The sequence below is a fragment of the Pongo pygmaeus genome, chromosome 2 (genome assembly GCF_028885625.2).
Source record: "Pongo pygmaeus isolate AG05252 chromosome 2, NHGRI_mPonPyg2-v2.0_pri, whole genome shotgun sequence".
Lineage (NCBI taxonomy): Eukaryota > Metazoa > Chordata > Mammalia > Primates > Hominidae > Pongo > Pongo pygmaeus.
Window position 1 is genome coordinate 197115469 of NC_085930.1, and position 5434 is coordinate 197120902.

Below are 5434 nucleotides of genomic sequence, written 5' to 3' on the forward strand. Positions count from 1 at the left end.
TCCTTTGCTTTACCCTCCACATGTCAGTCAACAAACCCTAGGAGTTTAACTTCAGAAATTAATAGGCCTCATCCATCCCTCCTCTCCATCCACAATGCTTTGGCTCAAGCCCTCATTAGTTTTCAGCAGGACCACTGCAACATCTTCTCTCTGTCCTCCATGTCTCCTTGGGTTATCTTCCTAAAAAGCAAATCTAACCAAGACACACTCTTGCTTGGGAATCCCTATTGATGATCTATTGCCCATAAACTTGAGACAAAATTTCTTGGCTGGGGAACATAACACTTAACAATCTGATCTCAAGTTTCATCCTCAGCTTTGCCACCCCACACGGCCACTCTGAACTTCTTACCCAAACGTACCAATTCCTTTCACAATTTGGGGCCTTTGCACATGCTGTTACCTTTTTCTGGAAAGTATTTCTGGCCTTCTCTGATTGGCAAACTCATATTTCAAGGCCCAAACTCCCATTTCACCATTTCTGTGATGTTGCCCCTTATTTCCTCCAGGCAGAACCCTTCGCTATGCCCCAGTCTCTCACAGCAGTTGTTTATGTTTCCATAATAACACTTATCACACTGTACTGTAATTTTTCCTTTTCATGTGTCAGTCACTCCATTATACTTTGAGCTCCAGGAGGTTAAGAACTTGCACTTATTAATTTTTTATATCCCCAGGGTCTAGCCCAAGATCTGCTTATAGTCAGCCCTCAGAAAAATGCATATCAACTAAATCAGTGAATATACCAAAGGTTCTCTATGCTAAAGGAAGCATTACACCAAAGTGAAATTGACTCTAGATTCTAGTCCCAGATCTGTTTTTAAAGGTTAAAAAGAAAATGGTCTTTGCAGTCAGACGTAAAGGGGATTCAAATTCCTCCTCTACAACTAACTATCCATGTGATCACAGGCAAGAGGCTCCCAACTCTATGCCTGAGTTTCCTTATCCCTAAACAAGACAATGCCTGCCTCACAACACTGTCATGGGTTAGATAAGAAGTTGAATATATACACTGTGTAGCACGGGGTCTGATAACTAACGAATAGCCATGATTATTACCATTAACTAGCTGTAATGTTCTGGGCCAGTCCCTTTCTCTCCCTGGGCCTTCCTGGAACCCACTCCCTCTATATAATGAGAGTTTTCACAAGTATCCCTGGGGTTACCCCAAGCTCCATCACTGTAGAACTTTACAGTAGTCAAAATTTATAGTATCAGCCATTCAGCTCTGAAATTAACCCTGACTGGGTATAATGAACTCTAATAGTTTCTTAGGCATAAGCTTTGCTCACTCTAACCAAAGTCAAATTCATCAACCACACTGGACCTCGCTAAGGGCAAGAGCTAGTTCCTTTATTTTCCTATTCATTTCTCTCTCAGGACTGGGCACAGAGAAGGTATGCCCATCAACTTGTCAGTAGAAGCAGCAGTGGAAAGAAGGTCTGTCTCCTAGGAGCCAGCACAGACAATAGGGACAGGGCATGCAGACTCCCAATCACATCGTGTGCTCCTAATTTAAATGACTTTGTGAACTGATTTTGCAATCCCGTGTTTATCCCCAGCTCGTTCTTATTAATATCCTGTTAACATCTTAATTTGAACTGTGGCCACTGCATTTCACACAAAGAGCACACAGGAGTGTATTTAAATTACTTTGGACTCTCCCAGAGAGGAGGTGTCTTTCTCCCACATTTGCACATTTAAAATTTATTTTTGACATCTTAATATGATTATTTTTATTCTTGTAAAGTAACGGAGTGAAAAAAGAAAACTAACTGGTTGAGTTTCTTCTCCCAACATTAAAAACAGGGAAAATAGCCAACTCTTTGGAAGCCAGTTGTTTGGAGTAATATTTGAGGTCTTGCTGAGTGAAATAAATAGACACTTCTGAAGAATAGAGCAACAGAGAATTGTGGAGAAACAGTGCATTCAGGCCACTCAGTGCACACAGCCAGCTTTCCTGCTCCAGGGCAATGAATATCTACAGTAAGTCACCCAGCATAGGGGAAGATCATGAACCCTGAGGTCACCCACAGCTGAATTCAACCTCCTCCCTTCCAGTTGTATGATCCAGACAATTTCTTCACATTTACAAGATTCATTTTCCCACTTGCAAAATGAAAATAACAATATAGCACACTTCACGGTGATGTCAAGAGTATTTTTAAAAATAATAATATATATACACACATAGAGAATATTCAATAAATATAAATTCTGTCTATGATGAGAGCATGGTACAAGTCAAATGAAGCTACTTACATCTTTTTATCCTATCTTGTTCCACAAAGAATTTAAGATAAATTGTACTGATACTTCTAATATAACAAAGACAAATTAATGCAAAAAAAAAAGGAAAGAAAATGAGGCAAGAAAAGGTAAAGGTGAGACAGGAAGAGGGATTGAAGAAATAAGATTATTTTACAAAATGCATGGAGTCCTGTGGCCATGTCGTAGGTGTGTGACAAGGTTCAGCAGTTGTTAAGTAACCTGTCACTCAAGAAAAGCCCAGCTTTTCCTGACTGAAAATATTTTTTTCAAAGGTGTTTTATTCCTTGTGGAAAATGAGCTCTAGGTGACAAAGAAACTAATTTGCCTTCCCTCTTCAGCATTTATTTTACTATGTGACCTTGCACAAATCATGTCACCATTCTGGACTCTCATGTTCCCATCTATACACACATAAGTTTGGATGAGATGAACCCCAAAGCCCTTTGTAGCCCCTACATTTTATAACTTGATTCTGTTCTGCAAAATGTCTACAGCTTCCTCCTCCAAGCATTTGCAATTCATGTGACAATCTCATTGAAATTCTTTGCTATCCTCTAACAAAACTAGTTCTTCATTTGAAAATGTAGTTTTATTTCTTTCAACCCTGTCATGGGCCTCCTGACAGAACTTAAGGAACCAACATTCTTAGTGTAATAGCCACTTATTACTTAAGCCAACCTTACAACAGAAACATTAAAAGCAATCAATTGCTAACTTGAGCAGATCTGCACTTACTCAGAGTGTGGGTATTTTATTCTCAGCATTCTTTTCATTATATTCAATTTTTTAGTTTGTTGACCTTTCATTATATACTTGATAGGCAATTTTTCAATAATTTCCTCTGTTCTCATTGGGACTGCCCAAGGGCCAGAGAAACGGCAACTGGAGGAAGCAGCTGATGAAGAGGCTCCTGCGCCCAGCTTGTGAAGATCCGTTGGGAAGAATATGACTCTGGTCTGGCTCTTTAGCCATGGTTTCTTGATTTGTATTCTAGATCATTGCAGAAACTCAGCCAAACCGACTTTTTATCTGGGTGAGAGGGCTGGATTGGGAGGAAAGATTTTTCTGGATATTAGGAACAATCTTTCCTCTTCAAGATCTACCTCTTCCATCATTTCTTTTCTGTCTCCTCTGAGTTTGTGCTCTTGTAAATCTCCACCTTTTCTCAGGAGGAAAAGCTATGTGCCCCCTCCCTGCCCCTTACCCCACATTGCCTTCTCCATATTCTCTGCACTCCTGCAGACCTTGTGTGCCGCTGCTCGTGGCTGCTCCTCAGACAGAGCAGGTAACTCATCCAAGAACACACAGCCACTAAGACACAGAGTTGAAGTCCAAATTCCAGTTTATTACTGCAAAGCCAGCAACTTAATCCTCACTATTAAACTGAATCTCCAGTAGAATTCTTTTTCCTCCTGGGTTCAAGCGATTCTCCTGCCTCAGCCTCCTGAGTAGCTGGGACTACAGGCATGTGCCACCACGCCCAGCTAATTTTTGTATTTTTAGTGGAGACGGGGTTTCACTATGTTGGCTAGGATGGTCTTGATTTCCTGACCTCGTGATCTACCCACCTGGGCCTCCCAAAGTGCTGGGATTACAGGCTTGAGCCATCACGCCAGGCCTCAAGTAGAATTCTATACTCTAGTCTTCCATGAAAGCATTTCAAATTTCTCTATTAAAATATCTTTGTGTGTGTGTGTGTGTGTGTGTCTCCCAGTTCTTCTACTAGGCCAGTACAGATTAGAATCATCTGGGGATCTTTTAAAACTTAGAAAACCCAGCGTACACCTCAAACCAATTAAATCACAATCTCTGGGAATAGGATACGGCAGTCATGATTTTCTTAAGCTCCCTAGGAAGTTCAATGTGCAGAAAAGTTCTGCAAGCACTAGTTTATATTACTGTTATAACTTTTGACATAACTCAATCCTGTATTATATTCAGTAATTTACCTCTGTTTATAAATTGTAAGCTACTTAAGCAGAATTTTTTTTTGAGACAGGGTCCCCCAGCCTGGAGTATAGTGGCGCAATCATAGCTCACTGCAGCCTCTGACTCCTGGGATCAACTGATTCTCTCATCGCAGCCTCCCAAATAACTAACACTACAAGTGGACACCACCATACCCAGCTTTTTTTTTTTTTTTTTTTTTTTTTTGGTAGAGACAGGGTCTCACTAAGCTGCCTAGGCTGCTCCAGAACTCCTGGCCTCAAGTGATCCTCCTGCCTTGGCCTCCAGAAGTGTTGAGAATACAGGCATGAGCCACTGCACTTGGCCCAGAAACCTTATTTTATTCAAATTTGTGTTCCCCACAACACTAGGAAAATAGAGTAGCACAGTGAATATTATTAAATGATCATGTTAGTTCTACAAATTAAGTTAAATAGACAAATTAATAAGAGTTCAAATGACAGAATGAGATATGCCAGATGTTTGGGTGTGGGAGCCCTGAGGTGGAAACTGTGATTGCTTAGGGTAAAAATAGAGCATGCTAATAAGATTCTTAAATTTCTCCAATCACAAGAAAAGTAAACTGAGAATGATGAGTCTTTGTTTTTAATTCTGCTAAGGAAATAGGTCTAGGCTGCCACAGAAGTTGAATGAGTTACACATTAGGAATAAACTCTTGATGACCCCAGAATGGAAAACAATGACCAAAGAAAGCCACAAAATCATCTTCTCAGCAGAAGTTTAAGAAAGGATGAGACCACAGGTTGTTTTCAGTTCTTAACTTAAAAGGTGGGATAAAACTTCCACTAGGAACTATAAAGAATAGTTTTTGTTGTTGTTTTTTTGTTTTTTGTTTTTGTTTTTTTGTTTTTGCTGGTAATGTGGTGAGTTTCTGATTCTTTCTGGAGATTACAGAACAATCCATTTATTAAGTCCAGGCTATAAATTCAGACGTTCGGATTGTTCATAAGACAGTTCGAGAAAGCAAAAGGCAGATTGTCCAATCTGGCTGCTCCATGTGCCAGGAGTTATTAATTATGCCTGTTCTAATAACAAGAGCTGGGAAGCAGCAAACTCAAAACATGTGGCGAAAACAAAACAAAATAAGATGGTGGTTTGCCTTAATGAGAGGAAGTAAGAGGCAGCAGCCACAGCGCCAGGCTCAGTACGCTGAGTACAAATCCTGCCAGCAACAGATTTTAGCCACAACTGGGCA